Source organism: Camelus ferus, chromosome 30 (genome assembly GCF_009834535.1).
Source record: "Camelus ferus isolate YT-003-E chromosome 30, BCGSAC_Cfer_1.0, whole genome shotgun sequence".
In the NCBI taxonomy this organism is placed as follows: Eukaryota; Metazoa; Chordata; class Mammalia; order Artiodactyla; family Camelidae; genus Camelus; species Camelus ferus.
The window spans coordinates 19,953,111-19,980,781 of record NC_045725.1 but is presented as its reverse complement, the minus strand read 5'-3'; the positions used below and the strand labels follow the sequence as shown (position 1 = coordinate 19,980,781).

At 40.1% G+C, this 27,671-nt stretch overlaps 1 protein-coding gene and 1 long non-coding RNA gene across 13 annotated transcripts in view; both read left to right on the top strand.

The window, feature by feature from the left end:
- TCF4 (transcription factor 4) overlaps positions 1-27,671 on the top strand; it is a 344,633-nt gene that overhangs the window by 71,878 nt on the left and 245,084 nt on the right. The window lies entirely within an intron of this gene.
- On the top strand, positions 602-27,671 carry LOC116660588. Its single transcript, XR_004316160.1, has 4 exons — positions 602-611; positions 1,785-1,790; positions 2,523-2,530; positions 26,896-27,671. It is a non-coding gene; the product is annotated as an uncharacterized LOC116660588 (long non-coding RNA).

Below are 27,671 nucleotides of genomic sequence, written 5' to 3'. Positions count from 1 at the left end.
AATCACGTTAGGAATGGCAGTCCCTTTAGAAGAGCGGGGCGGGGTGAAACAGATACAGTTTGCTTAGGAAGCCTGCTGACTTGACCTTGACCGTCTTGTAGATGCGTCAAAGGAGCACATTTTTCTGAAGGTGCTTTTAGTTTCACTTTAAATGAATTTGCAGCTGCAGATGTCAAATAATAAGAGGTTTGAGAGGCATTTTGTTAGTGGGGTTGGGAGAAGGTTTCGGAGTGTATCATGTGGATTGGGGATAAGGTCCTCCAGCCACCTCGTCCCATGGCCACTGGCCCTCTGGTCAGGAGGCCCCGCTGACCTCCACGAGGTCTGCCTTTTGCTCCAGGTGAGCATCAGCTTGAGGATGGAACTTTCTAGGCCACAAGTTTGCATCAGTATTCCCGGCTTGTTTTAGTCATTCCCCAGTCCTGTGGGTCAGTTCCTCTGTCAGTAGGGCGAGCTCTGCCAGGATGATTTTTAGCAGCTGGAGAAGCTGAGCAAAGCTCATCAACACTAACCCTTGAGCCCAGTCAGTTACTGGGTAGTTTATCCTTAGGCAGTAAAATCTCCCACACCCCATCCCTATCCACCAGCACTTCTGCCCAGGCTAGAGTTCAGTGGATACCTCTGTGGCTTCCACCACTGCTGTTGCCTGGCAGGTGCAGAGATGGCTCCCTCCTTTCCCTGCACGTGTGCAGTTGCCTGTTAACTTGCGGCTATACTGCGTAGAAGAAGTACCTAACTCTTTGGTAAGGAAAAAAGAAAAGGTAATTACGTAGAATAATTGTGTTGAAGTGAATGAGTGCATGCTTGCGTGTGGAAATATCTCTATGGGGTGTGTGTGTGTGTGTGTGTGTGTGCATGCACCTTTTAAAGTATGCATTATTTTAGCTGATGTTTTTCCATTGGACATTTGGCTTTATCATGTAGAAAGAAAAAGTGGTTTTAGAGTCAGAAAGCTGATCAGAGGATTATTGAATATATATATATGTGTGTGTATACACACACACACACACACGCACACACACACACATTTAATCCAGTAATGTCTGGTACTCCCTGAGAGCTGGGAAGTTGCAGCCACAGTCCTCCTGGGTTTGTTGGAGTTACGTTTATTAGAAAGTAGCCTAATCCTCTGTGCAGAGAGAGGAAGTGCTGTTTCATAGCAGAATCACATGGGTGGAGGATCGCTGAACTGGAGAGAAAACTGCTGCTGTTTGACTTCCACTGTAAGTGATCAGTATTTCTAGATCTGGAACAATGATAAAAAATGATCTGGTCTTTAAGTAAAACCGAGATTTAAGGATTTCACATCGGAATCTGAAATCTTTAAAACTGGAAGAACAGGTTTTCCAGTGTCTTGCTTACTCCTTCATTTCACAGATGAAAAGCCCCATTGCTCAAAGAAGTGTCTCTATGGAGCTGAAGTATTGAACAGCAGACCAGCGGAGTCCAGCCCTAATCATCTTTCAGTGTAAAGGCGTTGTATTTTTTTATTTTTGCAATAACCTTTAGACTAAACCTGCTCTCATACCAGTATCCTGGCTAAGCACATGGACCAAATCCATATAGTCCTGGGTTTGAAACTTGGTTCTCCATGTCATCGTTCCTTGTTCTAGTCCATTTCTCAGACCATTTCTCAGTTTACTTATCTATACAATGGGTGTAATAATTTCATAGAATTGCTGTGAGGATTGAAGAAGTTATTTCTTGTATATTACTTACAAGAGTGCCTGCCACCAGGCATGGAAGCAACCTAAATATCCACTGACAGATGACTGGATAAAGAGGATGTGGTATATATACACAATGGAATATTACTCTGTTATAAAAAAGAATGAAATAATGTCATTTGCAGCAACATAGATGGGCCTGGAGATTATCATACTAAGTGAAGTAAGTCAGACAGAAAAAGACAAATATATGACATAACTTATATGTGGAATCTAAAAAAATAATACAAGCGGACTTACATAACCGAAAGGGACTCACAAACATAGAAAAGAAACTTATGGTTACCAAAAGGAAAAAGGGGAGGGATAAATTAGGAGTTTGGGATTAACAGACACACACACACACACACACACACACACACACACATATAATAGATAAACAACAAGGTCCTACTGTATAGCACAGGGAACTATATTCAACATCTTGTAATGACCTATAATGGAAAAGAACCTGAAAAAGAATAGATGTGTATATATCCACATCTGAATCACTTTGCTGTACACCTGAAACTAACACAACATTGTAAATCAACTATACTTCAATGAAAAGAAAGAGTGCCTGGCATAAGTCTTAGCTATAATGATAGTTATCATTATATTTTTAATAATTATATACTAATTATTACTTTATTAATAATAATAATATGGTTTTTAGACACTCTGGCTATCCAGCATATTACAATAAAAAGGTGCCTTTGTAGGAGAGTAGGATTCCGTAATTGTCTAGAGAGATTGGAGCCATACATCACTGAACATCTTGGTTCGTTTTTGTGTGGATTATTTGGATTGACTGAGTGCTCTTGGTATCGGGCTGGATTACCATCTGCTGTGTTTTGTCCCCATAGGTCAGGTTTGTCCTCCTAGAGAATGAGGAGGCAGAAAAAATACCCGATACTCCAAAATATATGCTAACTGTCTTGTTCACATTTATAGGACAGTTTTATTGCTGTAGGTAAGATGGATAACTGGGCATTATTCCAACATCTTGGCAGTTTTCCTTTTTCAAGGTACTAATATTAGGATTAGCGTGTTGTTTTAAAGCCATTGCCTTTCTGCACCTTATAATTGCTTGTTCTTGGGGGAGACTTGGAAGCTTTGAATTAGGGTTTTCCTGCCAAGTATGGCAGAGCATGTCTATTTTGCTTGAGTACCCTGTGTGGTTTTTAAGGTTGGTACTGCAGTACATTTTGCCAGTAGAACAAGTCAGAGGCTATGTGGGCATGCTGTGTGTATACAGGGCAGATGCAGACTGGGGCCCTGAGGACACCTGAGTGAATATAGTATGTCTCTGTCACTTTATTTTTGTGTGTGTGCTTTTGTTTACTTTTGGTAGTTGATTCTAGTGTGTCGCAGTACAGTGATTTGCCTCATCTATTATGTTTCTTTTTTTTAAATTTAGTTTATACACTTTCTCTAATGTACTTATATTATTTTAATAATGAAGTAATAAATATATCCAAATTAAATACCAGCGATAACTTTAGTTGCCTCAAAAAAATGGGAATGCAAATTGAATGGCCTTAAATCTCTACAAATTAGCATATATGATGTTATTTTATTTTTACTTAAATATATTTGAAACATAACATTGTGTTAGTTTTAGATGTATGGCATAATGATTTGATTTTGTATTTTGTGACGTGATCCCCACTGGTAAATTGAGTTAACATCCATCACTTTACGTTGTTATAAATTTTTTTTTTCATGTGTTGAGAACGTCTAAGATTTACTTTCTTAGCAGCTTTTAAATATACAATACAGCATGGTTAACTATAGTTACCAGGCTGTACATTACACCCCCAGTGTTTATCTTATAACTTGAAGTTTGTGCCTTTTGACTGTTTACTTTTGGTATTAAGACCTATTTTCAGGCATAGAATGACTTGCCTCCTCTATTATGTTTCTAAATCAAAGCCTAGGTGGATTAAAATTATAAGAAATTAAATTGCTTATGACATAATCATTTTTCTAAAGCACTGAGGAAACATAGTGTTCACAATATCAGGATGCTATAACTGGTGATTAAAATGTTTCTTTGTTTTTACTCAAATATTAGTAGCATTTCTTTTCCTCAAAGAGCCTGGTGCTGCCAAAGTTACTAGGAACCACCACTCTTCGTGTAGAGAAATAGGCCTTCTGAATTGAAAAACATCCGTTCTGAATTTCTCTTATGGAATTGAAAAAAATGCCTAGCTTGCACTCCTGTTCTTTGAGGCAGTCTTTGAGGAACTGGTCACAGTGCCTACGCTCTGCATGTGGGCCTGGCCATCAGTTTCAGCTCTGATGATCGCTTGTTTGTGGAGCGTTGGACAAAACTCAGACTTTCTTCCTGAGGCTCCATTTCCATCTTCACGTAATTGTTGTAAGGATTCAAAGAGATAAGCTCGGACGTGGTTTTGTTCCCATATGTACTCAACAGGCGTGAGGTGCTTTTTCTGCCACGTGTGCATTTCTTCCCTTTTTAACAGACTTCACGGGGGCAGCATTTATGGATTCAAACTTATAACCTTGACAATGACCTTGCTACGTCATTGTTGCTCAGTCATGTTCTGGAATGAACACATGTTCAGGAGAGCAGAGGCAAGGAGACTACATTAGGAGAATTAGAGTAGATTTCAGAGACAAGCTGACTGTGTTATTCTCTGCTCTTTGATGTATATGTTGTACGTCTACAGGGACTTAGTAGCGTTGTTGCCTAAAGAACCTCAGTTTCCCTGGAATGTGCTAGAATAGAACCAGAATTCTGTAATTTGATGTGACAGTGGTGGAACTTGAGCGGGTCACTTTCTAGGTTTTGGTGGAGGTAATGAAGCAGGGTTAGATTCGTACTCGCGGAGAACCTCTGCAGCTCTACTGGAGACCTGGGCACTGTTGCTAACCCCTCTGTGACCTTAGGACAGTTCCCCTCTTTGAGCTCCATTTACTCATCTATCCTATAAGGACGAGGATGCCTGTTCTGCTTCCTCTTAGGCTGCTTTTGAAAATGGATGAAATAATATGTGAAAATTCCTTTCACAAGCGTAAGAAGAGGGTTAGTGGTGGTGGTGATGATGATGATGATGATGATTAAATCGATGATGGCCAAAACAGCAAAAATCCAGACTTAATTCATGCCTTTCCAGCTTGGAATTTCCAGCAGTGCATGGTAGTAAAAATTTTCTGGTTTTGATATTCATTGTATTTTGTCTGACTAGGAAATAGACCTTCAAAATTGGACACAGATAACTAAGTTATTTTCTTTTGACGGCGAGGATCACTCTAATTTTAGAGACAAATGCGGTTAGGATCACCTGACATGAGGAATCTCAAAGTTAGGCTGTACTTCACTAGCAACTAAAGTCGTTCAGATAAGAGATATTCAGAATGAATAAGGATAAATCAAAGGTAATTAATATCTATTGGTGAGGAGTTGGCACATACCAAGTGTCAACAGTAGACATTTTTTAGAAATTGGAATGTTACCATGGAATCAAAGCGTTCCACTTTAAGGTTGAATATGTGAAGATACCTTCTTTCAAGCCGTCTGTTAAGAGGAATTTAATATTCATTTTACATATCCTGCGAGAAACCTCTTATGCTATGACATTTTCCTGTCTATTAAGAAATAGCTTTAGAAAAAAGAATTAGTTAATTCCCTAACTTGCATGTAAGTTCCTTTCCTTAAATTGTATGTGAATCACATCATCTTTGTGAAAGATACGAGATGTCATATAGGTACTATTATAATGCCATTGGTTACAGTTTTCAGAGTCAGAGTTACGTTTACATTTCCCTCCGTTGTGTCTGGCTGTGCAATCTCTCCTTTAAAAGGCATCCCAAAATAGGAACAAAGAGTAAATTGTGAGTTGGGTGTGTTAGGTTTGTATGGTCCGTTCATTGAAATGCTTGCTCTTTCTGATTACCAAGAATGATCTAAACTTCTAATCCAAGCTTCCTTCACTGTGCTACGTTGTCCTTTAAATGTCATGGTAAACTTAATAAGAATTATTTCAAGGTACCAGTGGGGAAAAAAATCTATATGAGATGCCCAAAAGATTAGTTTAAGGACTTTAGAAAGCTAAGAATAGTGCAAACTAGAATTCAGTGACTTTAGATTTAAGGACATAAGGTGCTGTGGGAGGATCCTGGTGAAAGATATAACATCTAACTCCTTTTCTCCATAATGAGAAAAAAAGAAGGGAAAAAAAGTAGAGAGAGAAGAAAACTTATCATAATTAGTGTATCTATTTTGGTTAGTTTTTTTTTTTTCACATAGGGGATTTCAAATTCATATGAAAATTGAATTTGAAACAATTAAGTCATAACGAATATCCTCCTTTCGTTGTAAAACCTGTAAAACACTGATGTTTGAGTTGCTGCTTCTCTCTGGCCGGTCCTCTTTTCCACTTCATTGTTAGTGTTTGGATGATCTGGGAGGGGATCTTCTGGATGGGGTTGCTCGCAACCCACAGACCCCTCTCCTCCTTCTATTGAAAGGAGGCACAGCTGAAGTCGGTCTCTTTGCCTTTTCATGATACGGGGATGCAGTGGAATCAAAACCCGCAGGATGAAAGCGCCAAAGCTTCCTGTTTCCAGCTGTTTTCCTCCGCGAAGATTTTTTTTTTTCTCTCCCAGAGATGATGCTTCCTTTCAAGGGGTTTTTAATCTGCAAACTGTTTCCTCAGTTTATTTCACTACAGTAAAATGTGTTCCCTTTAGGTCATATCTGTCTCTTTTAAAACCCAACCTGTCCTTTTCAGCAGTGTTAGTTGCTACTCAAAAGAACAAATGTGATTTATAAAGTCCCTTTAATGAGGTACAAAGACCAATAAACCTTTACCACCAGAGTTTTATCTTTTTGGTTGCTTTATTTTCATTTGTGAAAAATTTTAGATGCCAAAAAGCCATGAAGAACGCTATTAATTTGACCATTTAATATTTGTAAACAAGGCAGTTCAGGGTAAAATATGTTGTCATCGCCTTAAGGTTTATTGTGTGGGTTTTTTTTCCCCTTCTCAGTGCAGTATAATGATATGTAATTTGTTTAATGTAAATGCTTAAAATTAAAATTAAGGCACTGGAAACTGCATAAATGCTAAATGAATATTAAGAGTGGTTTGATTCATTAAGTCATGATGGGAATAAAAATATGACTCTTTTTCTACTGATGGTTTTTACTTCACGTCTGGCATTGATGTTGTTTTTGAATTTACATCTGTAAATTCTGCTTCCTTTGGGGATACACGAAATACAAAAGTGAATTCTTTTAATCACTTGTTAAATATAGTCCAAAAATGTTAACCAGACCTTTCTACCCATTTCCTGGATCATCCAGGCTCCTCGATTAATGATAATAATCATTCTACATTGGCTTGTACTTGGCTCATTTAAGTGAGCTGCTCTTAAATGAATACCACCGTGAGTCAAAAGTTCTCCATTTCTCTATCTCTTGCCTTTTCCCAAATATTTATACTTACTTCCTAAGAGTGGGGGAATTTACCAGCAAGAGGCTTCACATTGCTGTCCTGTTATTTGAGCTAATTCTTTGTGATGTAACGAAGCCAGTGGCATATGGGAGATAACCACCTCATTTCATTTTCACTTTAATGCTAACTCTAACATATGCTTTTGAATTGAAGTGGGGTCCCAAATGCCGATATATGTTAAAAGAATTAAACACTAAAAAAAAAGCTGCTCCTCCTTATTTACTCGTGTTGCCCGATCCTTTGAGGGTGAGTGGCTGATAGGGCTTAAAATCATGAGCGTGCCTGTTTTATCTGTGCTGTTTAATAGAGAGCTATGAAAAAATGGCAATTAACATATTCAGACAGAAAATCATCCTGGCTGAATGACTCATTAAATAGTCGTATAAACAGGATGTGCTGAAATGAACTGGTACAAAATTTAGTTTCATTGGTCTTTTTGCTCATTATCAGCACTTTAAGAAGCAGACTTGTGGGTGCTTGGAGGACACTTAAATTTCTTTTCTCTTTATTTTTTTCTAAAATACTTCTCCCCTCCTCCACCCTTTCCCCCTGCCATTCCTAGTTCTCTGGCAGGCTAACATCACCCATCTGAACGTGACGCATTCTGTTGGAAAGCAACCAAGTCAGGGCTAAGGACTCCTGAGGTTTGTTGAGGCCAGTGGTTCTCAACTCCAGTTGACAATCAGAATGTACTGGAAGGTGTTTTTTGTTTTTTTCAATTGCACACATGTGTTGAGACCTTATTTCTTGGGATTCAGGTTCTGTAGGTTTGGGGTAGGGCCCGGGAGTCTGTATTTTAATGAGGTCCCAGTGGGATTCAGATAGCCAGCCGTGCTTGAGAACCACTCACTAATTTGTGTCCCCTCAGAGTGAAACTCCTTCCCCCCCGGTACCTGATCTGTGGCCATCTGGCCTCCGTATCAGTGGTGTGCAGTCCTGGCTGTACGTTATAGCTACCTGGGGACCTGGGGAGATGCTGATGCTTGACTCCACCCCCAATTTAATTGGGGAGTTTTAAAACCTCCCCAGGTGATTCTAATGGAGAGCCAAGTTTTAGAAGTTCCATCCTACATAAACAGACGGAGCTCGGCATAGCTGAAAAAATCCTTTCTAGTTTTCTTTTACAAGGTGCTTTACCCGGTGCTAAGTCTGCTCTCTCTGCATCCCCATCCCAGCCAGACACATGCAACTTACACCTTTTGTCTCCTCCAAGACTTTCATCATTTATTGGTACCCTGATCTCAGGTGGGAATATAACGTTCTGCTCTCCTGTTATGGCAGATTCCTGTTTCTTCCCACGTGAGTGCCACATCTGTGATGTGCAGATGTGTTGGTATAACATTAGCGCCCCACAAAGACTAAGTAAGAAGGAAGAAAGGCAGGAAAGCAGTTTAGCAAAGGGAAGAGTATCCATCTTTGGGGTCCCCGTCTGCACCAAGAAAAAGTCTGAGTAAACAGATCTCTTTTTTTAGCAGGTTGTGACATTAAGTTGGAGCCTTTCATTACATTGATCAATACTACTGTTTCTTGGACCTGTTCCATAAAAGGTTTGAGGTCACCCCATAATTTAAGATGAAGAAGACTGCTTTCCCCATTTCAAGGGAAGAAGGAAAGATAATCTTGCAGATTGGTTCTTGAGAAATTGGTTCTGGGAAGCTGGTGCTTCCCAGCTGCCCGAAGGTCTTTAAGTCTTCCTTGGTTTTAGAAGGGGTGTTTACAAGTGGAAGGGAAAGGGTACATTGCTTCATGGTGCTCGTTGTTGAGGAGCCCATCATCTGTAGGAAGGCGACCTCCTCCATGTTCCATGGAACCTTCCACATGCTCACCACTCCCCCCTTCCCCGAAAGGTGAAAGATACCCTTAAAACACCAGTCAGGTCCTAAGTTGGTGACAGAAGTGAAAGTAGACTGAGCTCCTGAGGTCTCAGGTTTCAGGGCACCTGTGACCGGGTGGGAGAAGAAAAGCTTCACTGCAGAGGGGGCGTCAGAGGGAGACTGACTGACTCTTCCTTATTTTGACATATCTTGTGGCAGAGTCCTGGTGTAGACCTCAGACTCCTGATGGCTGCTCTTGTGCTCGTAACTACATACAAGGATCTCTGAGGACAGTGAGGTCCAGGAGGTTTCCTTAGAGACTTGGACCATGATACTAGCAGGAGTTAGGACTTTCTCTGGTCTACACTGGGTAGCGGGAGTCCTGGATCCCGGTTGTGGGAGATAGTCACCCTTTGGAGTCTAGACTTGCTGCCATGTAGGGGCGGAGAGCTCATTGTCAAGGTCCTGCAAAGGGTCGGTCAACATTTGCAGGACCCTGAGCATGAATGTCTCCTTAAATAAGGCTCTGAGGTGCTCCATTTGCCTCTTCCCAGTCCCAGCGCTGGTTGCCAGCAACTGAGGTCAAGACAGCCATCGGTAATTTAGATTTTTCCATCTTTTGCTTTACTTACTATGATTGATAAAGAGCTTCCTTGCAAAGAAATATCTTGGTAGACGCCCAGGGAAGGAAACACTTGTGTGTGACTGACATGCTGGCAGTGCCCATGGCCACGTGTGTCACCCTGGTGGAGGATAATCGTCCTATTATTTTTTGTCAGTAGGTATAACAAGTGGGTAGTGCCTTGTGTATGCCACTGTGATGAATTAATTTTGTGTTCATTGTAGTAGCACTGATCATAATGAATTAATTTGGTATTCATGTGGATGTCAGAGTGGTTTTTTTTTTTCCCCTCTTCCAGTTTCCTGGAGCTTTCGTTCATGGAGACATTAGACGTGTAACATTATCTGATCCTAGTCTCATATTAACTTCTCATGATTTACCCCCCACCCCCCTAAGTATGTGGTATTCTGTTTAACAAAAAACATTTAATTTAATGTTAACATAATTAATATTTTAACAGCATTATATTAACTTTAACATTTCCCCCTGCTTTTATTTTTCAAAATAAAGGAAGTCAGGTAAACCATTATGACAACTATAACTGCCAGGTTGGATGATGTAGTTAATATCGTGTATGTTTTAGTTTGGTTTAAAAAAAACTAAGGCAAATGTTTGTAATTTGTAGCTTTATTGAAGACAAATAGTGCATTCCCTTATGCAAATAGGAAGTAATGAAAACGGCATGCCGTATACAACAGTTTGCTCTTCTTTTAATTTCTTCTCTCTTCTTTTCCTCTCAGACAAGATTGATAAATGTATGTGCATATATTATTTATCTGTTCATGTAAGGACACATAATTGGCTATTAGGTATGGTAATTGCATAAATAGATCTTATTCAAATTCATTTCCTTTTCTGTTGATAAAATAAATGTTTTCGTGAAATTGGAATATAGACTGAAATAGAAGTGCCTGATTTAAGATTGAGAAACCAGGTACCCAAACAAAAATCAAACCAAACCCTGGGAAACTTTGTACCAACTTGGGCTTCAGCCTATATGCTGCTGCTTAATTTGTTCATCACGTTGGCTAATTATTGAAGATATTTATAAGAGAACAAGGGTTTCCTTCATCACTCACCCACCTGCTCGGCTGATTTGCTGCCCCTGGGAATGTGGTGGAACCTTTGCAGAAGAGATTTTTGTCCTTGTGAGCATCAAGATGCCATTTTGGGTTTTTCTTTGCATTTGAACTTGGAAATGGTATCACCCTCCACCCTCTCCCTTTTGGCTTTAAACTTATTTATTTCTTAAAAATAAATTTACAGCTCCTGTGAAGTTTGATTCTCACTAGCAGCTGTATTCCACTTGAGAAGACTGTGTTTTAGCAGCTGATGGGTCCTGTATATATTTCATACACTTAAGAGTACATAAAGAAGTTGGGACTCAGTTGTAAATGGCAAGGATCATATAACTGGGCTGTACTGCTTTCATTATTTTTGTTATTATTGTAACAGATTGTACAGTACTATGCTAACAAAGATTTATGGCTTCATGCAGTAGGAGGAAATCTTGGGATGGAGGAGAAAACTCATGTTTAAACAAATGTCTATAATAATAAGAGGAAAACAAAACTAAAAAAGGCTCTAAGAGAATTGTTTCCAGTATAAATATTTTTATTAACATTTGCTATGGTTTGAAGATCTTGAAAGTAATTGTTTATGCATCTCTGGAATTTAGATATGTTGTATGCCTAGATGTGCATGCTTGTCCTTGGAAGGAGATTTTTTCTTTCTTTAGTTTTTTTTTGTTTTGTGTTGAACTGGAACACATAGCTATTGAATATGCAATGAAGAGAAAATTTATGGAGGGCAGAATTATGAGTATCTGAGGAAAGTTTAATTACTTTTATAATTTAGATTAGCTTCATAATTTATTGTAACACACTGTACTTTGGCACAATTTGTAACAATTAGAAAGCACTTGAATTTAGGTTCTTTACTTGGCAGCTCTGAGCAGAGTGAGCTGTAGAAAAACTTTGAGCATTTACTTTTCATCTTAGACTTGCATTCAAGACTTCAGCTGTAGTGGTTTTGTTGTACCCCCTTATGATGACCGAATCTCTGGGTTTTATTTCTCTGAAAAATATGTATTACAGTATAGTAGGATTGTGGTGGTAAACCTAAAAGAAAGCCAGAGAACCTAGAAGGAGGGACTGAAGATAGGGAAGGAGAAACTCAGAGAAAACTCACATGATTCCTACTCAAATTAAAAAGAAAAAGACCTCATCACCCACCTCCATGTAAAGGGTGCATCCTGAATAATGCACACTGTTCAGAAATCCGGCAATATACTTAATGAATATGAATTCATTTTCGTAATTAAAAAAGGGCAATGTAAAAACAGCTACTTCTCTGAGGTCTGGATTCTTTCGCTGTTAGAGAAATTGCTGCCTAGAATATGGTTTTTTGACATTGCTGTTTTCTATAAAATTAATCTTACTTACTGTCCATTTCTGTCATGACTTTAAGTGTGTATTTGCCTCATTTATCGTGTTGATATTGAAAATAATGAATGAAAACATGAAGTCTTAGCAACTGATTTTGATTGTTGCTGAAGACATTTTTCTTAAAAAAAAAAGTATCTGTTTGCAGCCCAGGAATTTTGACATTCCCATTTTCCTTTTGATAACTAAACTGTAGAACAGAATTAGCTCTCATAAAGTCTTGTGCTTAGGGCTTACTCAACTACTTTCAGAATTAAAGGATCCTCATAGTTTTGGGTAACATTTTGAACTTACAAAAGTGCTTTCATATTTATTGTATGTTTAGGACAAGATTAAAAATGGAAGCATTCTGCAATTCGAGGTAGAAATAAGGATGAATCAACTTATGAACTTTTGTGCCTCTTAAATACCTTCTTTTTTGCTCCACCTTCTTTGGAGTGGAAACCTATGAGGACTTGGGTTCAGGTTTTAGATTTTCTTGGGTTAGTGTAGGTTTTTGATAAGTCATTTGGAGCCAAGTGCTGAAGCAGTTCATCTGTTGGCTTAAGTGAATTAACAGCCTGAATCAAACAGGTTTTGAACTGGTTAAAATAATAAAAAACCAGTAGCCCTATGATTGAGCTCTTGATGATTAAAGAACCAGGCCGAAGAATGCGTTTATTTTCTTTCAGAAAGAAAGTCAAGACTCACTTCTTTGAGCTGTGGTGATTTCTATAGGTTTTTTTTTTTTGAAGAAAGTCTTCATTATTTGTTTCAGATCTTTATAGATGTTGCAATAAGCTACTCTTTTAATATAGGATTGAAAGGATCAAAGTTACTAACTTTAACTGAGACACTTCAAAATGAAAGAAAAAGTTTATTATCTGTTTTCCTTTCAAGATTTATATTCATACAAAAGTACAATGTTCCTGATTGAATGTGGTCCTTCTGGTAAGGGTCACATGGATAGAATAATAATTCCCTTGTCTTGCCTGCTCTGCTCTGGGTTGTTTGAATGTTGCAGGTGACTGTGTTCTTCTCTGCAAATAAATGTCGTTCTCCTGTTCACGTTCCTGATGACTTGTATCCTTAAACCCTTTTGTTAGAGTATTATTGTCCTTTATCCTGAAAAATGTCTCTGGTTGTAGTGCCCTAATACTGTAAAATCAATGGGGACTGAATTCAGGGCTGGCTGAGTAGTGGAAGGCAACCCTTTAAATGCAAATGCATCAGGGCTAGTTTTAATGTAATTTTAATAAGGCTGAAACCATTTTGAAGTAGACTTAAATCATGATACTAATCTCAGAAGACTCTATTTAGCTGAGAAGGCCCTTTATTCTCACTGGCTATTTTTCCTCTCCCAGCATTCAAACCACCTTTCATCTGACGCCACAGTTTTCGTTCAGGATAGCATTCCCCCCCCCCCCCCCGCAAATGGCATACATGTACAGTTTGTGGCTACTTTATTAGTTGGAGACAAGTCTGTCTTAGTGAAAACAATTTTACTTCTTTTTCTTCCTGGTTGTACGATCCTGACCAGTCGTTTTTTTGTTTATAATATAAATAAAAATAAATAAATAAATAAATAAATAAGCAAGCATTTCAAGTAAGTTGCTATGTTCTGAACAAAGACGTAAAAATCCATTGTTGATTCTAACGAGAAAAGTCGAGAATATAATCTAATATGTAAATGGGGGGGGGTGAACGCAGAGTCCTAGAAATGACGAAAACATTTACAAAATGAAGTCTGACCCAATGACCCATATATTGCAATATCCTAAGTTTCTTGGTTTGACCAACTTACCCTACTTCAAAATATAAATGAAATGTATTCTGCTGTCTATATTTGGGTTGGTGGGAAGGTGTGGGTGCCTTGACTTGGGGAAATAAATGTGGATTAGGGATGAGTTTAACAAAAGGTCACAGAAACTGAAGGCAGGATTGGGGTGCGGTTTTTCCCATGTGGGTTATTATCATATTCTTTGTATAGAAACAAAGGACTTTTGGTCTTTGGCTGTTTTAGCTTTGGATATGCCCCCAAATTTATAATAATTTAATTAAACAATGTAAGTATATTATACATTAAATCATTTATACATTAGCTTTCCCACATTGTCCTCTGTTGCAGAATTATCAAGGAGGAGATGATTAAGTGCTGAAGTCTACACCCTGTTTCATTGATTAGCTTTTAAAAAGTTCTTATAACTTACAAAACAGTAATTTAAAATGTCAGTTACTCTTCTTTTCCATGTGGAGCTTTTTGAAAGAATACTTTCAACCAGCATTTTTTAAAACCTTGTTACAAGACATGTTAGTGGAAATTTTATTTTGAGTGCATTTTGCATTCAATTTTGTTAAACACCCAAGAGGGTCATGTCACTACTTTGACCAGAGAACTCCTTTTTCATGGGCTACCTCCCCTGTGGAACATTCTGCAGAAAACAATTGTAGGAAATACTCAGCCCCAAAGTGGGTCCCCCCCAACCCCCGCAAGTTGGCGGTGGTATCTAGTTTCTTGTTTTTTAAATACTGATCACTAATCCTTTCACTGAGTTCAGGACGAGTTCCTAGAATAGCATGCCAGTCATGCTACCAGTGCTCTTCATTTGAAACCCTGCTTGTGATAACGTGAACAGAAGACGAGGCCCATGACTCAGATACTTTAACATCAAATGATCACTGCATCTTGGAGAGACTGGTGGTTCTGTCTTTAGGCGTGCTCTCGCTTCATTTCATGACTTTAGTCCATTTCCTAGGAGGGGTGTGTGTGTGTATGTGTGTCTCCTTCTTTTACCCTGATAACAGTTAGGTCACAGCAGTGACCACTGGGTCTAGAGCAAGGCCTTGAAAATGCACTTAACTTTGGATTCCACGCAGGTAATGTCGATGAGTGAGGCAGACAAGAGGAAGAGGTGGTGCAGGCGACTGGGGAAGCCAGGCCACACCTGACATTCCAGCATCCCCCAGAATCCTGTGGGAGCAGACACTGTATGTTTTGCAGCCAGCAGTGTCTCGTCCTTGGTATGAAGGCAAGAAATCAGAAGGCTTGGACACAAGACTTAGTTGTTCGCCTCCCCCCTACTTTCATTTCGTTTTTCTCGGGGATGTTTGCTTCATTTACAGCAAGCAGAAAATAAGCCAGGTCTTGTTTATACCTAAAAAATGGTGTTTTAAAGGTTTCATGTAATACTTGTCTGAAAGAACATATAAAAGTATGATTCTAGATGCTTTTGTAAGAAAGAAAACATTCAGTTTAACCCCACAACTTTTCTACTTGCCTAGAACTGCAAACTACTGCTACTGTTTGAAATAGACTTTTTGTTGTTTAAACTATACATCCAAGAATATCTAAGGAATTGGAAAAAGTGCATAGCCGAATATGAGCATTAACTTCAAACCGTGAAGAAGTGAAGGTTAGAAATACTGTCAAATGTAGGAGGGCTCCAGGGGCAATTCTTTAAACACATTCTGAGACGTTGAAGCATTCTGCAGTTACTTGGACTTTGGTTTCTAGGTCTGTGATCAGTATTGAGGTTGAGGCCATTGATGTCTTGTCCTGCTCTCAGGTTCTGCGATGCTGGGTCTGAGATTAACTTGGGTCTGAGATTGACATGAAGGGGAACTGGTTCTGGTTCCTAGATGCCCCCAGCGCTGAGACGTTCCTGATTTTTCCTGTGCGATACCACCGCACAGAAGTACAATTTGCATCCATCGGAACAAACGTTTAACAAGTTCTGAGTATAGAAAACTGCTTTGCAATGTGAATTTCAATGATTCCAAAATTCAGAAACGCTTCCTTTTGATTAAATCCACTGCCCTCAAATACACATGCTCATTTTCTCTGTCTTCTTCTTCCACATTCTGTCTATTTAACTTTACTTGGCATCTGAGAATTTTAACTCTGAGATTTTGAAGTCCGTATGTGAGACTTGAACGGGTCGGAGAAACCTCGGAACAGATTCATTAAAGAAGCTTAGGAGGCGCATTGCATGGCCTTTAACATCAAGGTGTAAATGGAGCCCCTTCAGCCATTAGTTAAGAGGTAACAGGGAGCAAGCGCCTGATTAGATTACAAACTCTTCTGTATGTGGACACGGTATGTGAAAACAGAACACTTGATCTTCACCGCAGTGCCATGAAGATTCAATTAGAGGACTGGTATGTGCCCAGATTTGGGGACATAAAGGGCAACTGGATTTTGAAGGAAAGATGGTAAAGAAACACCTGCAAAAATCTGCCTTTCTGTGCAACAGACTGGGTAATTGCATATGCAGATGGATAGTTAGGGATATAATTACTTGATTTGTGAACACAAATGCCCTTTCGATTGTGTGAGTGTTGAATTTTGCAGTGACAGGTGCGTGCAGATTGCTGTGTGTGTATCCTTTGCACTCCTGTTTAAATATTTGGCCTGGAGTCTAGCTTCCATTCATTCTGCAAGTAACTGCTCTCCCCCACTGATGGTCTGGGGGAATCGTTACAGCTCTTAATGCCTCTCCAACTTTTTCTCGTAAATAATAACCTTAATTTGAAACCTTGACTAAAAGAAGGACTGCATACAGGCATGTGGTGGAAGGGCTTACGAATTATGCACAGTAATTCATTTTTTAAAGCTGCTGGATGTAACTCATTAGTTTTCATTGTTTTCTCAAAATAAGGAAAACTATTAACCAACACTGCAGACTAATAGCCTGGAATTTTTTCTCCATAATCAACTGAAGTTTAATTGAAAATCATCTTTTGAAAGACTTCTTTTTTTTCCCTTCCTGCTTTTTTCTTAACCTTTCCATTAATACTTTTGAGACATCTTTTCGCATCTCTCCCAACGAAATAGCATTCTCAGTTATGCCCCCTGTCAGTATTCCTCTGTTGCACTGAGATATTCATCAAAATACTGGTGTGGTCCAAATGAGGGTGTTTTGTTTTTTTTTTAACTGAAGAATTTGTTAAGCATTTACTTATGCCGAGGGCCAGGTCGTTTCTGTGTTCCTTTCTCCCGGCCTCCCGGAGGAAGTGGATGGTGGCGTTGCCGTCTGCTCTGATGAGGTTACTCGTGTGTTAGAACTACAAGGTGTTGAGTCCTATTTCATACGATTTACTCAGTTTCTGTTTCACTCCTTTGTAAATCAAACAGTGCCTCAACGATTTCGGAAGAGAAAGGTTGACAGTTTTTACTATTAATAAGAATACTTAGAAAAACTTTCATGTACTGCTCACCTCTGTGTGCGTGACACTCTGCTAAGGCTCCGGCGTTCCATCGTCTCATTTCACCTCTCAAACACTAAATACTATCATCCCCATTTCACAGTTGAGGACGTTGAGATGCAGCAAGATTAACTATGTCACCTCTGCCATAGTTAACAGAAAGGGATGAACGTTTAGAAATTTGTCCTTCTGTGGCCCATGGTTGTTCATTTATTTATTTTTTTTATTTGTTAGCTCATGGTTATTTTTTTTGCTGGAGTCAAATTTGTTAAGACAATAATATATGTGTATAAATATATAAGTATATATATGTATTATAAATAAAAGAATCTTGAACCTGCCCTGGAGGAACTAAATCTGCATTTGCCCAAAGAGAGGCAAAGTAACCAGCCGCACAGATCCCAGTGTGACTGGCTTTGATATGAAGACTTCACACGTCTCCTACATGTAAATATTTCAGTTTCTAGATATTTCCTGGTGCTTGCTGCTCTTCTAAGGCAACATTTTCTCAGGAAGATGCTCTTGAGGCTTTTTGAGCAAAAATGCTGGGGTTAAATCTTACCCACACAAAGGTTCGAAACCGTTCTTTCTGGATTCTTCATGTGCCGTTAAGTACACGCGGCGATGGGGGCCTTGCTGCTGCGGGCGGGGAGGGAGCTGGCACCCTCTGCTCGGATAATGTTCAGAACCACCTGCTTTGAATGTGGTCTGATTGAATCAGATGACGGCCGCCTTTCATCACAGCGCCGAGCTTGGGATGTGGGGGGAGCGTTCTGTTTTGATATTTCCCATGTGCTTAGGTGTTAGCGGCTTCAGATTGTCTGGGAACAGGCTCTCATTTCTGAGTGTTGTTAAATTCGAAGGTGAGGGGAAGATTTGAAGGAACCTTGAGTTTTTCAAGGTCTGTTTAAAAATTATGTCTTCGTGTGTTGGGGGGTTTATTTGTGTGTGGGATTCAGGTTGCCTCGTGGGAAAAAGCAGATCATTTTCCCTCACAAAAGGAAATTCTGTTGTTGGGTGGGTGGTTGGTTTGCTTTCTGTGTTTCAACTCTTTTTTGCGGTCTTTCCTTGTGAGCTCTGAGGTCAGTACATTCATCATTAACAGCGCTCGGTTCTCTGGAGTTCTTGATGCTCTGTGGGTTCACCTGTCTTCTTTGGGGTTGATGACTAACATCCGCCGAGATTCGCCTGGTACTTGAGATTCTGGACATTATTATCTCCTCTTTGATTGCAACACGTGGACACTTGTAGGCAAGGCGACTTCCAAGGAAACTGAAAGAGGGATTGCAGCTCACTGGCTGCATCAGAACGCGTTGTGGGGAAGGTTGGAGGGTGGGCTTTGGGGAGAGGCTTGGTGAAAGTTCAGATTCCTTGGGACCATCTAGAAGACTCAGATTTAGTACCTCTGGGAGGTACCCAGGAATATGGACTTTTAAGCAGTGCTCCAGATAGTACAGTTAGATCTGAGGGTCAGTAGGCATTAGGGAAACTCTGGCTCTCGTCAACACCCCAGCATTCCTGCAGGTGGGTGCCCCTGCATCCTAATATGCTGGGTGTTTTTTGTAACTTGCAGGTTCCTGGCGTCCACTGGGACTGGTACCCTGGGACCAGCATCTTTAATGTGCCCCCTCTGGGATGCACATTTGTATTAAATTTTGAGAACTACCGCTCTAGAGATTCTAAGTTACGGGAACTCCCGGAGGAAATTGGAGGATTAGAAATCAGCCTCTAATATCTGTACAGATACAAAGAATCCTTCAAAATAGGGACAGGTGTGTTTGGAAAGCTTGTTTTGTAAAGAGAGTCTTTTCTCCCTTTGACTTCTCTTATTTGCACTGAAGCTATGTTTCTGAGTTAAAAAGGAAAGGGGAGAAAAAGAGCAGCAACAAAAGATTCCGGAGGCATACCAAAGCTGTGGGGAGCTGGGGGTGGTTTCCCTTTGTTCTACTTTGTAACAACTGTTTTTCCAGCCTTTTGCTTTTGTCCATTTACTCCTGGGCCATGAGGATGCAGGATTAGAAGCATTAGAGACACTGGATCAGCGGGATCACCCTCCCAGCCCGGGAAGTCTCTCTGAAGTCAGAGCTACCCCCGAAGTTGGGGGAGAGTGTGCTTTTATCTTGGCACGTGCACCTTTCAGTTCCTATCCCAGCCCAGTTGCCCCATTGTGCATTTTTCTGGCCACAGGTCCTCTTTTTCTCTCCGTCCCCTAATTCTCGGCCTCCTTTGAGGCCAAACTCTTGCAAGAAAGACTTTTAAAACCCTGTGGGTCTGAACACTCGTAAATAACAGAGAGCTGTGGTGTATTTGAAAATGTACACACTTATTTCCTTGCTTTTCTCCCGTAAATGAATTACTGAAAAAATGTTTAGTATAGGGACACCAAAAGAGAGAATCTCTGTGTGTTCCATTTACATCAAAAATGCTGTTTCCTTGTATATTAGACTATAGCCAATAGAAATCCAGGAACTAAGGATTTTCACAGCCCCAACTGAATATAGAACTTCATTGTTTTTTGTTATGATTATAAATACTGAGAATAGTTTTGTTTGTTTATGCTGGTGCAGTTTTATAGTAAATCCTTTCAAATGGGGTGCAAAGCCATCCCCGGATATTTGTAAAGACTTTGCAAAGTCATACATAAAATAAATTATCCATTCAATTTGAACAAGTTTTGCAATTATTTGTGGCTTTAACAGGGGCTTTTGAAGGGCACTGTATATATCTACCAGCTGATTCTACTGTTTTTCCCAAGAAAATGGAGAGCTTTGTACTGTCCCTTGAGTAAACCATTAGTAGACTATCAGGTAGTCGAGTTTTGCTATTTCAGATCTGGTTTTTATTTTAAAGGGATAATAATTTATGAATTTCATCTCATGGATTTTTTTGTTTGTTTGTTTCAGATTAAGCTGTTATCCCATTCTTGTCTATTTCTTTACAGATTTCCCCACTCAATGTATTACAGAAATAAAACATATAAAGACAGAATTAAAAATGTCTGAAGCCCTTGGTGGGAAGAAAAAGCTTTCTTCCTTATTATATTTTACCTCTCAATAATGTATTTATGTTGACATCAAAAATTCCTTTTGGTTGTTGATAATTATTTTGTCAGCTTCAGTGATTTTTGTTCTGTGATTTTTTTTCATGATAAAGCTTCTGAATTTTAACGTTTAATAAGTCTCTTTATCCACTCAACAAATACTTACTGATTTCTTAGCAAGGCACTGATGCAGGGTCTGGGCTGCAGGTGCTCAGTCAGTTCCCTGACCTAAAGTTTGCATCCCAATGGGGGAGACGTTCAGTGAACAGAGATACTAACCACCAAATATACCTACATTCAAACATGTATAAATACTAAATATTATTCAAAAATGAAGTGGTATCAAGGGCTAGTGAGCATCATTTTGGGGTGCACAGGAACAGGGCATATTCCTTTTTTTCAAGGGTAGCCAGAGAGAGCCCCTCAAAAGAAGTGGTTTAAGTTGAGACCCCGAATGGTTGTGAAGGTTTGAATCTTGGGGGTGATGTATATTAAGTTTGCAGACATTTTTGAGGACAGAGTACAGGTTCTTAAAATCCTTTGGTAGCAATACCATTAAACTTTATCAGCTGAGGTTAAAGGTCAGAAAAACAGTTTTGCAAATGCATTTGCATAGATGCATATGAAAGCTGAAGGTGTCTAGAATCCACCGTTTTACACACGTATTCAAATGTCTCATCTTCTGGGGATGAAACATGATTATATAGAAAGATAAGCCATGTCCCACTGAGGGCTGAATTAAAGTTTATATTTGCTATGAGAAGACAATTCATCAATTAATATTAAATAGTATACAGATTATATTTGTCCTAGGAACCACTTACATAATTAAAGCCTTAAAGTTGAACTACTAGATGATTAAATTCTATGTAAGTCCTTTGGTGGGGTCTTACATTTCGGCTTTGTGAAGAATTGATGTTTCATCCCTTAGCTCTGGTTGTACCTACCACACAGATGTATGTAATGATGGACTGGTGTGCATGTTTGGGTCCCTCAATGAACCCATTCATTCCTTTCTTTATTCTACATGCATTTACTCAGTGGGCAGGAATATTTTTGATGTGGAGGGAAGACATGGAGACCAGATAACCAGAGATGCGTTGGGTCACTGTACAGAGTCTCGTGTGATTGACACACAAAGGAAGTAGCGGTGCTACTTAGGGTAACACAAGGAAAGAAGGTAAACACACATCACCAAGCACCTTAAATGCCAGGCTGAAGAATTTTAACTTTGTACCCTAAGCAGCAGGGAGCCGCTGAGATTTTTTTGTCTGTAGAAGTGACAGTTGTCAATGCTTCATGATAGGCTGGAGTGGGGCACAGCTGAGGTCCTGGAAACCGGTTTCTAGGGCCATATTATGAAAGGTGGCAGCAGGAGAGGAAAGGAGGAGAGAACGTGGTAAAGACTGCAGTAGGAAAATGGCATAAGGCTGAGTGAAGTGTTTGTCAGCATGGCTGATGGAGAAGGTCCAGGTTTCTTCTGTCTCCCTACTTTTTTGCTAATAGTAGTTATTTTGTCAAGTGCCTATTTTGTCTCCTCAACTAAATTTGAACTCGGGACTCATATTTCATTTGGAGGGGCCCAAACTTAAGAATAAGCTGTGTTCTATGTTTTTAAACAATGGGACTTATTTTTTCTTCTATTGAAGGGATACAGATGGTTCTTGAGGCCCCAGGAGGGTCCACAAAATGCTATGCTATCTGGAATATTGCAAAACTTCAGTATCATTAATACTTGAGATAGTTTTCTTGGGGCAAGAAATATGAAGAGCTGGGGAACGTGTCCTCTGCCCTCACCTCTGTTACAGGGATAAGAGCGTGTCACACATCCGGACAGTGTGGTTTGCTTGACCCTAGTTGATCTAGAGCAGAGGTTCTTAATGTTTTTAGGGTCAGAGACTGCTTTGAAAACACAATACAAGCTATAGACTTTCTTCCCAGAAAAAAATGCATGTAGCCAAATACATGAGTAAAATTTTGCAACAATTTCTGGGGTTTCTGGATCACCCTAAGGTCCACCGATAGGTCTAGGATCTGAAGAGCCAGTTCTCCCCTCACCCCTCACCCCCATCTTGGCAGAGTTTAGGTGATGTGTGTGGCATGTGTGTAGGACTGAGATTGGTAAATCGAGGAGAAAGCACTGTTCTGGTACCTTTTGCTGCTATTAGCTCTCCCTGTGCTAAGTGCTGGTTAAGTATTTGCCGGCTGATGAGTACCTGTGAGAAGGCCTCGGGGACAGGAGAGGTGAGAGAGGAGATACATGTGCGTATCAGGGGAGAATTAAAAGGGGAATGACTGGGCATACAGCCGGTACACTTCCTGAAAATGATGCCTCTGTGGGGCTGGAACGGTTCTGATTGGCCAGGAGATGATGGTCTTTTAGTAGGTAAAGTCCAAGTTTATCCGGAGTTGGTATTTTATTTATTTTTCCCGTTTTTTCTTAACTTTTCTTTTTTTATTGAAGTGTAGTTGATTTACAATGTTAGTTTCAGGTGTACAGCAAAGCGATTCAGTTATACATATCCATCTATATCCATCTCTCTATATATTTATATATTTATTTCAGATTCTTTTCCACTATGTTATTACAAGAAATTGAATAGAGTTCCCTGTGCTGTGTACTAGGTCCTTGTTTATCTATTTTATGTATAGTGATGTGTATCTGTTAATCACAGACCCCTAATTTATTCCTCCCCTGCTCTTTTCCCTTTGGTAACCATAGTTTGTTTTCTATGTCCCTGAGTCTAGTTTTGGTTTGTAAATAAAATTTTTATCATTTTTTAAATTCCACATATAAGTGGTATCATATAATATTGTTATTTCTCTCCTGGCTTACTTCACTTAGTATGACAATCTCCAGGTCCATCCATATCCATATTGCTACAAATGGAATTATTTCATTCTTTTTTATGGCTGAGTAATATTCCATTGTATATATACACCACATCATCTTTATTCAGGTATCTGTCAATGGACATTTAGGTTGCTCCCATGTCTTGGCTATTGTATATAGTGCTGCTATGAACATTGGGGTGCATGTGCCTTTTCGAATTAGAGTTTTCTCTGGATGTGTGTCCAGGAGTGGGATTGCTGGATCATATGGTAACTCTGTTTTTAGTTTTTTAAGGAACATCCGTACTGTCCGTCATAGCAGCTACACCAGTTTACATTCCAGAGCTGGTACTTATTTTTGAAGAACCTTCCTGAGCATTAAGTTCATAAGCCTCCTTCTCTAGGGTGGCAGCGGGTAGGAGGGGGCTCTGCTCTTTGCTTCAGCCACAGCAAAAGAAAACTCTGACTTAAACTGGTTTAAAACATAAGGAAATGTGTTCCTAAAGTAATACATAAATGCAACCTGCCCTGAAATCTCTGGTATTTTCCTTCCTCTGTGTACTGGTTTCATCCTGGGAATGAAAAGGAGACAGTTCTACACATGATCGCCAAACAGGAAAGTGGCCAGAGGAGATAAAAAGCCATCTCCTAGTTTGTCTCTTTCCTGGGAGCAGGGAGACCTTTCCCAGGAACCCAGTGGTGGACAGCACTCTGTGTCTCAGTGGCTGTTTTTAAACCAGTCCCCAGCCAGGGGGAGGCAGGAGCTGTGACTCCCACCAGTGCTCAGGATCTCTGTCTGGAACTGGAGATTAGGTCACCCTCCCCTGATGAACGTGGAGGAGGGGTAGCTCTGTGAAAACAAACAAACGAACAACCACAGCAACAAAAGCCCTCAGGGCTGTGATGAAGGAAGAAGGGCCTGGATATTGAGTAGACAGAACTAATGATCATTGCATCTTTTATTAACTGTTTTGACTAAAGTAGAAAAAGTGATGTTGGTATTTTTATAATCCAGATACATCTCTGTTGTTTTTTCCACCACTGCACGTGAGACGCGTTCACGTGCTTAAGTCCACCTAAGTGAAGTTCTGAATAGATTTTCAGTCCAGTTCTCCCACTCAGTTTACTTCTGGACCCTACAATCATGCACAGTTAAGAGAAAGGTGAACTATTACCAACTTGCCTGAACTGTCCATTATTTGTAACAGCGCTTTTCTTCATTGGTGTGTTAATTGTTAATTGGCGTGGTTACATATTAAATGCTTATCTTTAAGAATTTTGAAGGGTAGCTTACAAAGTAATACATATCTTCATTTCTTCATGTGTACCTTCAAGGTGAAAAATTTAGGAGAAAAAAGTACACACAAGAGAGTTCAAAATGCTTCTCAGAGTCATAATTAATTTAAATGGTAAGACTTTTCCAGTGGGGCATATTGAACCCAAGGGAAAAGTCCTGATAATCAGGAAATTGATTCTGAATGATGGATTTGTAAGACGAAAGATAACTTCTTTTCTGCAGAGGATATTAATATGCTTCACCCAAATTTGGAGTTCCAGCTTCTGAAGATGTCACTTCTCTTTCATAGCGTAAGAAAAGGGGTGAGAGTCAGTGTGGAAAGAGGTAAAAAGGAGACATTTTATGGATTCTCCTCCCAGCTCTTTCAAGGCTTTTCCTTGGAGATTTGAGCCAGTCCCTGCCTTTCTCTGATGTATATAATTGTAAGGGAAGATGAAATAGTGTGCGCGCGAGTGCTTTGAAAATTCGAAAGCAGTAAACTGCTGTAGGGTATTTATTGTTGTGGCCGTGGTGTTCTGATTATTATACTTGAAGCAGAACTTGAAATATTAATGCTACACTTGTTAATCAATGGGGAAGTTTCAGTGGAAACTGTTTTCAGATAATGTCTAGTTGTCACTGCCGTCTATGTAACTGACACAGAATTCCTAACCCACTTTCGGTCTTGCTTATCCCCCGATCACAGAAAGCTGTTTTACTGTAGAGGTAACAGTTGTTCTCTCCTCTGTCCTGAGGCCAATGATTATATAATATGTATCAAATCACTAGGGTGCATATCAAAGGGAGCATAAAGAGGCAAATATTTCCCTTTACAATGACCGTATAAGAGATTATTTCTGTCAAGGGAGAAAACATACGTGAAGTCTGACTGTTTCACTGCGTTTTTACTATAGGCATCACTGAGCTTGAGATTTGTAGATCAACTCCTCTCTGGTCCTGTGACTGGCAAGGGTGTCTGTGTTAAGAGCCCTGCACATTTCTTGCTGAGTCTGAATTCATGCTTTTGTGTTTGTAAAACGAACTATTCTTTAAATCCTGGAGGAAAGATATGTTGTATGTGACTCTCTGAGCTAATCTTTCTGGTGTGCCTGTGGCTTAATTTCTTTAGTTAATAGGAGATGAGGCAAAACTTATGAATTTTCCTCATTAGGTTATCCTTCTCAAAAGCACAGGAGCTCTGCAGAAAGTTTTGCCACTTCAGGAATTCTCTTAGCGTTTTGATGTTTTCCTGTGTGCACAGCCCATTGGGAGGGGATGATGGACCAGCCAGCCGATTAACTAAGCTTACACTGAGTGTTTCCTCCTTCTTCTGAACTTTGCTGGGTGCTGGTGATTGGATGGAAAGCAAACAAGACACTGTCCTCGTCTTCTGCAGCTTACTGATCATTGGGGAATAAAGGAATCATTTGAGAATCTTAAAAATGTAAAATTTCATCTGTGACAAGTCCGTGAAAGAGGAGGACAAAATACCTGTTTTGGGAGGACAGGAGAGTTGCCCCGAGGAAGTGATGATTCACCGAGAGTTGACAGAGGCGTGAAACAGGCCAAGCGGGGATGTGGAGTGTTGGGAGTGGATCGAAGAGTGTTCCATTGGAGGAAACCTCAGTTCAAGTTCTGCAGCAGGAGGGCCACAGGTGTGCTTGAACATTGACAGGGATCAAGGGAACTGGAGGACAGAAAAGAAGGGTGTGTGGCTGCATTATTACCAAGATGGGGTTGATGTCCACATCTCCAGTGTGTGGGATCCTTGTAATTTTTGTGGGATGACTGCATCCCCGGGGGGCAGATGTAGTTGGACTAACCAATCAGGGTAATCCTATACCCCTCATCATGGTTTCTAATTTGGGTCAGTGATGTCTGTGCAAATCTGTGCCGGCTATTCCCTGACTTTAAGGATTGGTTCAATGATGGTTCCAATCAAGGCAAAGTTCAGGAGGAATTTTGCTCTTTTGTGAACTGAACTCTCTGCGACTATGTCGAAGATAAGGAAGCAAGAAGATCCAGGACTTCTATCATCATGATGGATTCCAGCTGTAAGATGAAGGTGTCACGGGGATGGCAGAGTGGAGGGCTGGGAGGAAACTTTATCCTTGTTAATATGGTGGATCCACTGGATATGTAAATCCTAAAACCTGCCTTGTCTGCAGACTTCCCACTTATCTGGGCCAGTAAATTCTCTATATAAGGGGGCTCTCCATTTAAAAATTGTACCTCAAATCACTTTAATCTGTATGTTTCTCTTCTGAACTCCAGACCCACATAGTCAGTTACTTTACTTGATTTTATATTTGGGTGACCAATGGACACTTGGAACACAAAATGTCTAAAATATATTCTTTTTTTTTTTTTAAACTATCCCACCCCCAACCTGCATCAATATCCATGAGACAAAAACCTGCGAATAATCCCAGATGGCACTATTTGCCTAAGTTTCCCAGGTTAGTTGGTAAACCCTATTCTCTTTCCCCAGCGTAATCCTGCATTGTCTGTTACCTTGATTATGGCAATAGTTTTTTGCCTTCTTAACTAGTCTCTTTATCTCTAAGTTCTCACCTTTAAAACCCACCATCCCTGCTGCTACCATTTCCAAAATGCAACCGTGAACCTGTTGCTTCTATACTCTGGTGCCTGCCCAGAGCTTCTAGAACAAACAGTAAACTTCGTGCTTTGTCCATGGCCACGTCTTCCTCTGGCCCCGCCCTGATTCATCATTTCTTCACTGGCGGCCACTGTGACTTTAACACCTCTATTCTCCAAGCTCATTGTGCGTGCCTTTGCCACTTCCTGCAGCGGGTTATGGTCTCTCATGCTTTGGTGCCTTCCCACGTTTGTTCTTCTGTCCTTGGAAGGCTCTGGGTTTTATAAGCTTCAGTCAGACAGAAAAGAACTGCCGATATATTACCAAGTTGGCAGGCACCCCCTGCCATCTAAAGTCATGCTTGGTTGCAGTGTCTTCTGGGACCTTGGGCTGCACCGGAGACCTGTGGATGTTCACTGGCTTTTCCTACCACCCCGCCCCCCACCCCAGGCACATGTCCAAGCTTGACACCAGCTACTGATGGCCCTTGTCACTGAACTATTATCAGGGACCTCATCTGAATCCAAGAGCTGTCCCAGCTCCTCCGAGGTCTAGACTTACTCACTGGACTGTCCACAGCTCAGCCCAAGATGGGATAGATTACCTTGGTCAGGACAGGTGTATGAGGAACCACTGATTTAAAGAGCATTCATAACTTACCCCAACCC